The 13,294-nt window shown below is 37.5% G+C and overlaps 1 protein-coding gene across 4 annotated transcripts in view; it reads right to left on the reverse strand.

The window, feature by feature from the left end:
• SRGAP3 (SLIT-ROBO Rho GTPase activating protein 3) overlaps nt 1-13,294 on the reverse strand; it is a 278,275-nt gene that overhangs the window by 89,666 nt on the left and 175,315 nt on the right. The gene's annotated exons all lie outside the window — the stretch shown is intronic.

Here is a 13,294-nt window from a genome sequence, read left to right on the forward strand (position 1 = left end):
GACCATATCATCGAAAAGATAGTTATTGAATATCTCAAAAGGGAATGGGTGACTACAAAGGACCAGCTTGGCCAATTCATGCCTAAGTGACATTTCCTTTTTGGGAGAGCTAATTGACTTCTAAATCAAGGTTATAGTTTAGATAGATTTTAGCAAATCTGTTGATAAAATATACTCTATTATGCTAATAGAGTATACTAATATACTAGTAGATGATAATATAATATCAATTTGGCATCTGTATGAAATATAGATTAAAAAGAAGATATAATGATACCCAAATCCTCTGATGCAGAGATTCCACTACTAGATATACAATAAGAAGAAAGTCTCCATATATAACAGATATGATATATCTCCATATAGGATAAGTAGAAAGTCCCTATATATGCCAAAATATTTAAAACAACACTTTTGTAATAGCAAACAACCGAAACCAAAATAAATGTCCATTGATTAGCAATTTGTTAGGACATGAAGAAATTGTAAGACACGAATATAATTATTATTTGGCTGTAAGAAATAAGAACTATAATGAAAACAAAAAGACATGAACTAATGAAGAATACTGTAAATCAAGCCAAGAAAGCAATATGCACAATGACTATAACAGTGAAACTAGAAAGAACAACCACCATAAAGTAAATGAAAGTGAATGTTCCCAAATTATAAAGATCAAGAATAACCTCCCACCACTATTTACAGAGATGAGAGGTCCATGAGTGTGGAATACTGAATATATTTTTAGTTTTTCTACATATATATTAATTTTGCTGATTGTGTTCTTCTTTCTCCTTTTTTTTTTTTTTTTGTTATATGGGAATGGTTCTATATGAGGAGACAAAGAATGGGGGGGGGAAGGGGAATTTAGGTGATGCAAAAACAAAATATAATAATAATATTTTAAGAATACAGTAGTGGCAGGGAGGCCAATTATGAAGTAATAAAAAAAATTGAACTACGGTAGAAGCTTTATGAGTGGACAAAAAGAAATACACCTATTTCTGTAGGCACCTGAAATTTTTCTATGCAGATGATCCATTAAACTCTCTCTCTAAAACCCTATTTTCTCTCCTAAACTGCTGGGCAATAATAACTCATCTATCCTATAGGTATCTCAAAATTAAGGTGTACAAAATAGAACTCAAAATCTATCCCTTCTCTAAAATTTCCTAATTCTGTTGACTTTATATAAATGGTAAGAGGAAGAGAAAAATCAAGGATGAAACTGAAGTAACCAAAAGGTTAGTACCCTCAATAGAACTAGGAAAGTTTGGAGTGAAGATAAGTTTTAGGAAAAATACAATGACATAATTAGATTTTTTAAAATGGAACATTCCAGTGGTAGGTGATGATGAAAGAATGATTGAGGAAAGCCATCCATATGAAGAAGGATCTGCAGGGAAGGATCTACCCAGGAGGCTGACATTGAATTGCCAAATAGGTAGAAAGAGAAAAAGGAGAGAAATGAGCAAAAGGAAAGAAAAAAGAATTTAGAAGAAAGCAGAGATCAATATGCAAAAGTAAAAAGACATCAATTAGAATGAGGAATAAGAAAAGGCTGGTAGATTTAGCAGTAGTTGGTGCTTTTTCTTTCTATTTTAAAAGTTCTACACTTAACAAACATCAACTAAAATAAACAGTTCCACAGATACAGTAGAACAGAGAGATTGCTCATGAACATTTAAATCTCTATTATGTATTGTTTCCCTTTTGAAGAATATAATGAATTCAGTCTTTCAAAGCTATTCTGCATGTCTGTGATTCCTTCTGGTTTTCCTTCTGTTCTCTTTGGGGCATTTTAAAAACATGTTGCAATGATCCTCTTTCTTTTCTTTTTTCTCTTCTTTCTTTTCTTTCTCCCTCCAATTTCCCTCTTCTTCCTTTCTTCTCCCATAATCAAAAAAATAACATGCTTTATCATCAGTCTTTTGAATTATTGTTGGATATTGCATTGATTAGAAAGCCTCTCAAAGTTATTTTGTTTTTTTAATGCTGTTGCTATGGTATAGATGGCCATTCAGCCCATTTAGCAAAGGTATAAATGATTCTCTTGTTTTTACTCACTTCACATATTTATTTTTTTAAGCTATAAAAAGGTTTATTGAAAATTGCATCCATTGAAATGTCTGTGAAATGAATAAAACCTAAATTAAAACCAATACTTATGCAGAGATATACGAAATTTAAACATTTTCCTTCTAGAAATTTAGAATAAGGTTTTAGAAACCTTAGAAAGTTTGGTGGATATCAACCATATGAATTGCACCATGAACAACAATATGCTTAATGTGCACTTCACATATTTCTTTCCAGGTTTCTCTGATACCTTCTTTTTGGTCATTTCTTATGACATAATATCACTTTAAATATCATCATCTGTTTATTCCCTAATTAATGAGTATCTCCTTAATTTCTAATTCTTTACCATTAGAAAGAGAACTACTCTAAATATTTATTTCTAATATACAAATCTGTTTCCTCTTTTCTTGATCTCTCCAAAGTCCTCATAGTGATATCGCTAAGAAGTCCCTGTTTGATGACTAGTTTAATAACAGTTCACTGATGACTAGTTTAACAACAGTTCACAGATTACTGGTTAATTTGAAGAGAGCAGTTTTAGTCCAGTGACAGTATTAAAAACAGATTACAAGAGGCCGAAAAGGAAGCAGAAAAGGAAGAAATTAAAGCAATGACTAGAGGTGACCTTTTGGTTATGAAAGGGAGAAGAAATACAGGAAAAAAGCTGAGGGACTGACAGGGTCAGGCCTGATTATAAATTGTCTTAAACATTCTCCAAGTTGTTTCATATAAATCAGTCTTGTTGCCCTTGATTCTCCATGGCAAAAATGTGATTCCTAATTCTTTTGTGTCCTCCCCAAGAAGGGCTTTGCCACACCACAGGAGCTTAATATTTATCTGTCTAAGAGACAATTTATGGAGTAAGTTTTTGGCCTTCATTTGTTAATGAAGAAATGAAACTTTGCAATTAACAGTAATGGTACCGATGGTCCAAGATGAATGGAAAACTGGGGGAGGAGGATACAGGAAGAAGACAGCTGATCATTTAGAATATATACCAAGTAATCCATAGAATGGTCCATCAGGAGCCGACAATTTTATTCAGTCTCCCTGTAACATAAATGTTTTCTTCTGGTACCTTCACAGAACCTCAGTGATGAAAGCAGCCAGAAACATCATCCCTAGACACTCATTTTAGCTGCAAGCAACAAAGACCTAGAACCATGACATCATCCTACGGGATGTCAGCACCTCGGGAAACAGGGACCTCCATCATTGGCTGATGCTCACCCAGGGCAAAGGAATGAGGGAAGGTCCTTTGTTTCTTTCAGCTGAGAAAAAATAAGTGGGACTCTATATCCAACTTAGCACAGTGGTCTATGCTCTTGGGATCAAGGACAGTAGAAATGAATCTGCTCATTGTTGGTTGAAGTCACTATATTGGATGTTTTTGTTTAATTATTTTTCTTTATTACAAAGAAAGATTCTAATGTGATGGGGAAAAGGGGGATAGGAAGTGGTCTAGAAATGATTGTAATGTGAAGACAAAAATCTTCCATAAAACAATTTTTTTTAAACCTAAGTAAAGTAGGGATAGCTAGATGGCACAGTGCATAGAACACTGATCCTGAAGTCAGGAGGACCTGAGTTCAAATTCAGCCTCAGACACTTAACATTTATTAGCTATGTAATCCCAGGAAAGTCACTTAAACCCAATTGCCTTGCCCCCCCCAAAAAAAAAATCTAAGCAAAGCAAAGATATTTAACCGTGTAGCATTTTCATTCTAGGTCTACTATTAAATTCATACTAATGAATATTATCATTATCTTCCATATTTCCTTATGGATCAGAATAATAATAATAATAATAATGTCATATTTATGTAGCAAAAAAAAAAGAAAGAAATGAGTCTGCTTTTTGGTTCTTTCAAAGACTTAGTGGCCCTAAGAAATGATCACCCAGCTTCTGGAACTCATTAATTTCTGAAGAAATCTAATTTTCTAGGTGGCTGTAGATAGAGGCTGCTGCAGTAAATGGATAGAGAGAGCCCTCGACCTGGAGTCAGGAAAATGTGAATTCAAATCCAGGCTCAGACACTTCCTAAATATGTGACCTTGGACAATTAATTTAATGTCTGCTTGCCTCCATTTTATCAACTGTAAAATGGAGATAATAATGCATCTATCTCATGTTGTTGTTGTGTGTTGTGTTGTAAACAGAATGTAACATAGTGCCTGACATATAGTAGAGATTATATATTTATTCCTTTCCCTTAGGAAGTCCTTTATGTTAAAAGTTCTGACATCCTATGTTCATTCATTAATTCATTCTTCATTCAACGAACATTTATTAAATGTCTACAATACGCCAGGCATTTTACCAATTTTCACAAAAAGTTCACAAAGCTTTGGAATAGGAAAAACTTTCAGGCTTTGATTTTGTTGCCAAAGGAAGCATAGAGAGAAAACTGATATGAAAATTGCTGGGAAGATGAGGGGCAAAGCTTGAGGGGAAATAGCTAAGAGACCGAGCAGCCCATGGTGTGAGAGTTTCCCAGTCTTCTGAGCCAAGCTGTTTTTAGGGGGCACAGGATCTAAGGTCATGCATTTGCAGATCTTTGCCTGAGAGTCAAAGCTAAAACACCTACAACTTGGCCCCAGCCTCCTGACCATCACTATGTTTGTTTTAAAGTTTTTTTATTATTTTAAAGTAATATCTACCTGTACCAAGATGCTGCTGGAACTGTGACTTTCCGCACCCTTTGAGGCTGGAACAAAGTCATATTGTCCCCATGCCATGTCATTGTGCTGTGCTTTGAAGGAAATACACTACAGCTGGATCCTGAAAAGCTTATTGCAAGATTAATTAACTATATTATATATGTGGCAGGAGGGGGCAGTGAGGGACACACTGCAACACTGGACACAAAGGGGCTTTTCATGATTTGGAAATAATGTTCCTAATAGAAGTCCCCAGGTGAAATCTGGCCCCAGGATGCTTTTTTTTTTGCCCAAATTCTCTAAAGGTATTCTCAGCTAAAGGAGACAACTGACCCATAATGGGCAGTTTTGTCGTGTTTCCCTGTGGATTTCTTTTAGTTTTCTCCCATTAGCAAGCATATTGTATTGTACCTACAGCTTCTGCTATTTACATAGCCCAAGCCTGCTTCCCTAGAGAAAGAGAGAACATAATAAGAAAAGTAGAAAGAGAGTAGGAGGGTTTCTCTGAACTCTCAAAAACACAGTGGAAGGGATGACATGAGTTGAGGGACATCAACCAAGCAAATGCTGGAAGGAAACAGTAAATACTTAGGGGCTCACCATAAATCAACTCAGAAAAAAAGAGACAGACTTTGAGTAATCCAAGAAAAAAAATTGGCCAAATTATGTCTTTTGGTAAAGAGTAAGGAAAACAGCAAAAAGCTGAAATAAGATGGCAACAGTTAATCCTGAAGAGATTGTAGCCATAAGAAGCACTGAACATGGCCCTATCCATGCTCCAAGCAAACCTGGCCTGTGTCTGGCTGCTCCAGGGACATAACTGGAGAGAAACCAGTACCAACTACTAGAAGAGTCAAAGAATGGGGTGCAGCAAAATAGAACTGAGCACAGCCGGGACTAGATGGACCAGGGTGAGAACAGAGCAATTAGAGGCAATCTGCTAGGAAATAAGCAACTTCACACACGACAGAACCACAAAGTTCTGGACCTGCCTTCTTTCTGGGTTACAACTCAGGCAAGGACCACAAGCAAAGGATGTTGTGAGACTTAAGGGAGATAATGGATATAAAAGCACTTTGTGAACCTTAGAGCACTGTATAAATGCCAGTGATGAGGAGAAAGAGGAGGAGGATGAAGATGAAGAGGAGGATTCTCTAATCACCATCCAATGTGATGATTGGATTCCCTGGGTTTTCAAAAGCATTCTTGATGACTTCAGGCAAAGTGGATAGAGCAAAACAGGGGTATGCTGGTAAATGTTTAACAATCTAGCTCTATGGGGGGAGATACATACATACACACTTTTAAATTTAATTTGCATTATTAATGCTTTCCTAAGGCTAGACAATCAACAAATAATAAATCAAGCCTTGATTTGTAGTGATTCCAGAGGTGTAAATGCTCACATTGAAAATTTAACAATGAGCTCTCAAAAACTGGCTTCTGCATACTTCTATTAATAAGTCATGAGGGCACTGACAGTATAGATCCCCTGAGGAATGAGACTGTTGGAAGAGGAGAGATCTCTTGACTTGATAAACTGGGATATTGAATCAATTGTGTCCTTAACCCAATAAATTAAGAGTTCTGTTTTGAAGCTTTGCAACACCAACTGCTTTAGGGGAGAGCTTGGGGCTATTCTTTGGGGAATGTAAGATTAATAGAGTTCACAGGTTCTATCTTGATGAGGACAAATAAGCTGGAAAACTAAGAGGTCCCCAATGTGGCTGGACCTTTCTTGTCAGCAAGGAGGATCTGACACAGGGATTATATTCTTATCTTCCTCTACGAAAATATAAGCTTTATGAGAACATGGACTGTTTCCTGTGTTTCTTAAATGAGGAGAGGCTCTGACGAGATGATAAGATTTAGAACTAGAAAGGATCTCAGAAATCTTTTAATCCAATATCCTCATTTTTTATAGATGAGGAAGCTGAGGTCCAGAGTAGTGAATTGTCTAGTAATCAGTTGTCTAAGCTCCGTTACTCTGTTGTTCTGTTAAACAACAAAACAAGGAATGTAGGATTGGGTTTTTCTCCATCACAATGCTCTTCCAACTATATAATTTGACAATGAAACTTTTTTTATCCGTAGCATCCAGCATAGTACATACTCGATAATATTTCTCAAATGACCAGAGTAAAGTAGTGTTTCACATACTCAAATATTCAGTATTTGGGGATAAGAAATCGTTATTTGATAAAACTTGCTAGGAAAATTGAAAAAGTCAGTTTAGTGAAAACTAAGTATAGATCAACTATATATTAAGGTCATGATAGATACATAATTTGGACATAAAGGATGATATAACCAAATTAGGGAACCATGTAATATTTTACCTATTAGATCTATGGATAATGAAAGAATTTGGGACCAAACAAGAGATAAAGAGCATTATAAGATGTAAAATGGATAATTTTGACTACATAAAGTGAAAAGATTTTACACAAACAAAATCAATGTAGCCAAGATTAGAAGGAAAGCGGGAAATTAGAGGAAACTTTTCACAGCAGTTACTCTAATAAAAACCTCATTTTTCAAATATATAAAGACTGAGTTGAATTAAATAAGATTATAAGTCATTGCTTAATTGATATTAAAGGCTATGAACAGGCAGTTTTCATAAGAAGAAATCAAGCTATCTATAATCATATGAAAAAATTCTCTATTGATTAGAGAAATGCAAATTAAAACAAATATGATATATGATTGTGATGGAATACTACTGTGCCATAAGAAATTATAACCAAGAAACTTTCAGAAAAATATGGGAAGACTTACATGAACTGATGCAAAGTGAACTGAGCAGAACAAGGAGAACATCATACATAGTAACAGCAATATTTTATGATGATGATCAACTGTGAATAACTTAGCTATTCTCAGCTTATGATAAATGATAATTCTTTAGGACTCGTGAAAAATGTTATCCTTCTCCAGAGAAAGAAGTAATGGATTCTGAATGCAGATCAAGGCATACTTTTTTTAAAAAGACTGTTATTCTTAGAGTTTTGGGGGTTGTTTTTTCTTTTGTAACAAGGCTAATATGAAAATGCTTTTCATGACTGCACATGTATAATCATCAAACTGCTTGCTTTCTCAAAATGGGGGGAGGAAAAGCAAAGGAAGAAGAAAATTTTGAACTCATGTTTTTAGAAAATGAGTGTTAAAAATTTTGTTTAAATCTAATTTTAATAAATAATTAAACTAAACATTAAAATAAAGTAAAAATAAATACTTGTCAAGTTGGATTGAATTGCTGATCAGCTCACCAGTGTGCAAGGGAAAGAACTCAGTGTACAATATAAGAAAGCCTTAGAGAGTGTGTGATGGTGATGTGATTAACTGTGTAGGCAGCACAGCTGTAACCTAGCTCTGAGCCCTCCCACACTCTTCTTGGCTTCACAGTAGGGAGGAAGAATGTGTGAGGAGATGGGAATGGGGAGCTGCTGAGATCTTCCTTCCACCCTCCCCAGGTCCCACTCTATATCCCCATTGCTCCTGTCCACTCCAAATAGAGCTAGGCTGAAAGATTATTTCTTCTTAAGAGTGGAGCAGCCTCTGTTTGTCATATCTGCCACAACAGCAGCATCAATGAGCATGCAATAGCTGAAGAGGTATCCATGGAACCTAGCACTTTTACTGGGTGGGGAGAGGATGATGGCTATGATGGAGTCTTCACAAAACCATGGAGTTGCTGGGAGCCTTAGAGATCTAGCCCAATACCCTTCCAGTCTGAAAGTAGTATCATGATGTCAGCAGACCTTTCCTTTGAATTATTCTGATTTCCACCTGGATCTTTACACTCAAGGAAACAGAAATAGGGGGGTTGAGGTGAAGGAACCAAAACAATAAAGTGATGGGAATGTTATTTGTTATCACACAGAGAGGAAAGTTAACAAGAGACTGGACTGCTTAATGGCAACAGCCCAGGACACATAATATTGTATAAAAGGTAGGCTGATGGACAAAAGAGCGCCTGCCTACATGATAAAAGTCTTCCTCTTTCAGACATCAGGGATCAAAAACCATCACTTTCAGGATTCTAGAGATCCCATAGATAGGCAGCCACAACCAGCCAAAGAAGGAAAGTTCCTGAACAGAGATCCTAGAGATAAGTATCCATCTCTAAGGTGCAACAGCAACAGGCTCAGCCGAAAGTCCTAATGCACACTTCAATGTTCCTCCCAATTCAGGAATTCGGCAGTATTATACCACTACTTCCCAAAAGGAAAGAAAGAGGGGGTCAGCATCCAGCTAAAAGGGGGGAAAAATCTTTATTATCTGTCCTGCAACAACTACTCTCCAAACTCTTAAGTATTTCCATTTGACCAAACCTGAAGACCGTTGGTCCTTACCATTTGCCTGATAGCTAGCTCAGGTCTTTCCATCTATAGCTGTATTGTCTCCTCTATTTAGAATGAGTACAGTATGAACAGGGATTGTGCCATTTTCTCTTTGTATCCCCAGAGCTTAGCATACAACTTGGGCATCCAGTAGGTAATTAATATAGGCTCTTTCACTCACAAGAGGAAGGGAAGGAGGAGGAGGAGGAGGAGGAGAAGAAGAAGAAGAAGAAGAAGAAGAAGAAGAAGAAGAAGAAGAAGAAGAAGAAGAAGAAGAAGAAGAAGAAGAAGAAGAAGAAGAGGAAGAAGAAGAAAGAAAAAAATGGCTCTTGATGGAGTCCTTTAATAAAGTGCTTAATGAACCTAGTGAGATAATATATTCCATTGGTCTAAGACTGATAATTCCCCTCTACTAGACTTCTGGGAACATCTGGTCCCCTGGGAAAAGCAAAGCTGTGAACTCAGCCATTAACAACTGCTGAGCATGGAAATGGCTGACCCTTTCCTGGAGCATCAGGATACTGCTTTTGGTTTTATTACAGTGCCTTTGTAATTGTAATTTCTTGCAATAAAAGGTATTCTAGACCATAATGAAAGTGTGTTTCCTTTGGGGTCATGCACAAATAGAAAAAGAAAGTCTTAATGGGAAATGAGGCACAAGCTAAATTTTTAGTTCTAGAGGGTCAAAGTAACAAAATGACATTAAATATTTTAAATCCCAGAGCAAGGATTCTTAACCATTTTGTGTGACAGACCCTTTTGGCAGTCTGGTGAACACTACAGTCTCTGAATAATAAGCTTTTAAAAATTATTATTATTATTATTTTAAAATTTTTAAATTTTGCATTCTATAATATTCCCCTTTCCCTTACCCATTGGAAGACAAGCAGTATGATATTAATTATGTGTGTATGTGTGTGTGTGTGTGAAATCAGCTAATGATAATGTCTTTAAATGAATAAAATAAAATGTAAGGGATTGCAAATAAAGCCAATTATACTGAAATATGGTTATTAATTTCTTTTTAAAGTCCATGGACTTGAGGTCAAGAATTCTTACTCCAGATCAAGTTTAGAGCAACCAGGTTCAAGAGAGGGTGACAGATGCTTGCCACAATTAAGACAAATTCCAGATCTCTAATCATAGAATCAGTCTCTTACTTTTCAAGGATATCCAATCAACCTCCACATTCTACATCATAGTACTAGGTTAATTTGGGCCAATACTCTTACTAGACAGGAAGAAGGCCTTTGTTCTGAAACAGATCTGAGGGTTTTAGAAGACCACAAGTTCAATCACAGTGATGTGGTGGCCAATAAAATCAAATGCAATTTTGGGCTGCATGGACTGAAGCCTGGCTTCTAGAAAGTGGGGAGGAGTCCTAGTCCCCCATACTCTGCCCTCGTCATTGTTGCATTCAGTTCTGATCAGTAAAGTGTCAAGAAATGACATTAATGAGCCGGAGAGTAACGAGGAGAGTGTCCAGAGGAAGGTAGCCAGCACTGTCAAAAGCTATGAGTCCAGGTTGGGTTAACATCAGTTTAAGAAACTGGGGGATGTTTATCCTAGAGGAGAGAAGATTCAGGGCAAAAAAAGCTTCCTACTCTTCAAGTATGTGAAGAGCAGTCATTTCAGAGGAAATATAATGAGACTGGACTTATTTCCCAAACCATACAAGCACTAGCCCACTGGGTCCAGAGCTCAGCTAACCTCAACTTCTTATCTATCAAGAAGCCACAAGAATTGACAGGAAAAAAACACAAAGTAGAAGCAGCCCCATCTCATCCAGGACTGGACAGCTGCTGAGGTCCCTTCCACTTCTCAAGCTCTAGGATTCTGCTTTGTCGTACGATGTCCTTGAAGAGTGGGGGAGACTATCATCAATATTTACAGATGAAGCAGGATTACAAGGCATCCCCATTAAATACCCAGGGGACACAGATTTGATCCTTCCCTCCTCTTCCTCAAGCCTCAGAGAATCACACACCCTGTCTCCTTGATTCATTATTTTTATACATTTATCTACCAAGGCTCCATTCACCCAGGAGTCAGGTTCACCACTTCCCCCTTCCCCTATTGTTGGTGAAACAAGCACACCACTTATCTTTTGATTTTTCCATAAGGTTTTTTATTGTTAGTCAATACATTCCCACCTGCCTATAATGGAAGAGTCTTCCAGAGTTGCCCGAGCTCTGAGAGCTTTCAGCGACTTCCCTATGGCCAGCTGGTCTCTGAGCTAGTAAATGTTCCGATTTCAACCCAAGCCCGACACATTGTTCATGAGCCATACTGCCTCTCACTGATAATAGTTACAAGTAAATGCACAAATATAGATTACTCAAAGGAGCTATGATTACAGTGTGGGAATTCTTTCCACCAATACTCATAAAAAGATGGACAACCAAATTCTATTTAATAGCTAGGTCCTAGAGGAATCTAGAGTTAAACAGTTCACTCAGTTATACAGGGAGTAGCTGTCAGAAAAGGAGTTGAACCCAGCTCTTCCTGACCCCACATTATATATACAACCCTACAGCTGCCATTATTAAGACAATTCATGGGAATTCAAAACAATAAAACTTCAATTCAAGGGCAACTAGATGGTGCAATGGATAGAGCACTGACCCTGGAGTCAGGAGAACATGAGTTCAAATACAGCCTCAGAAACTTAGTAGCTGTGTGATTCTAGGCAAGTCACTTAACACCAATTAGGAAGGAAGGAAAGAAGAGAGGGAAGGAAGGAGGGAGGGAAGGAGGAAGGGAAAGAGGGAAGGAGGAAGGGAAGAAGGGAGAAAAGGAGGGAGAGAGAGAGGAAGAAAGGAAGGAAGGAGGGAGGGAAAGAGGGAAGGAGGGAGGGAAGAAGGGAGAAAAGGAGGGAAGGAGGAAGGAAGAAAGGAAAGGAAAGGGAAGGAAGGAGGGAGGGAGGGAAAGAGGAAAAGAGGGAAGGAAGGAAGGAAGGAAGGAAGGAAGGAAGGAAGGAAGGAAGGAAGGAAGGAAGGAAGGAAGGAAGGAAGGAAGGAAGGAAGGAAGGAAAAGAGGAAGGAAGGAAGAAAGGAAGGAAGGAAAGGAGGAAAGGAGAGAGAGAGGGAGGGAGGGAGGGAGTAAATTCCAGTAAGTATTAAGTACCTATTATAGTCAATCATACACATAAATAAGATGTCTTCTTTCTAGATTTGTGTGACACTACTATGTCCCCGTCCTCCTCCTACCTAACAGATGTCTCCTTTGCTGGTCATCCAGATCATATTCACTAAACCATGGGTGTCCCTTAAATCTCTTTTCTATGCCCTCTTCTCTCCTTCTAGTTTATCTCTTTTGGTCATCTCATCAGCTCCCACGGGATCAATTACCAATTCCACATAAATAATTCCCAGCTCTATAGATCCAGCTCTAACCTCTCTTTAGTCACCAATTCCATTTTGGACATCTTGCCCCGAATGTTCTGAAAGTATCTCCAACTCAATAGATCCAAAACAGAATTCATTATCTTTTCCCCAAAACCTTCCTCTCATCCAAAATATCCTTTCACCATAGAAAAAACGTTTTCCAGTTACCCAGGACGATTTACAAGCACAGAATTATCTTGACTCCTCATTCACACTCATCACATATATCTAATCTGTTGTCAAATCTGTGTAATATCTCTCATTTTCTTTCTCCCCACCTCAGGCAACTTCACCCTGTTTGCCTCAGTTTCCTCATCTGTAAAATGAGCTGGAGAAGGAAATGTCAAACCACTCTAGTATCTCTGCCAAGAAAAGCCCAAATGGGGTCATGAAGAGCCAGACACGACTAAATAATAATAGAGTAAGGCTTTATTCACACATCTAGCCCGCTGATCCAGGCCTCTATCACTTCATGTCTGGACCATTACAATAGACTTTTGATTGGTTTCCCTGTCTCCTGTTTTCTCCTCCAATCCATTCTCCACTAGGTGAACAAAATAATGGGGCTATGAGGAACATATATATTTATCTACCTATCCATTCATTTATTGTGTCTCTGTCATTAAAATGTGAGTTCTTTAAAAGGATAGACCATATTTTGCCTTTCTATGTATTCCCAAAGCATAGAACAGTAGCTCTCACATGAATTATTATTAGACATGCGACAAAACACAATAATGATACAGAATTTCCTAAGTCTAAAAAACCCATAGTAAGAGGTGTGTTTCATCTCCACTGAAATATAAGTGATACAGGTCA

The sequence above is a fragment of the Antechinus flavipes genome, chromosome 1, assembly GCF_016432865.1.
Source record: "Antechinus flavipes isolate AdamAnt ecotype Samford, QLD, Australia chromosome 1, AdamAnt_v2, whole genome shotgun sequence".
Lineage (NCBI taxonomy): Eukaryota > Metazoa > Chordata > Mammalia > Dasyuromorphia > Dasyuridae > Antechinus > Antechinus flavipes.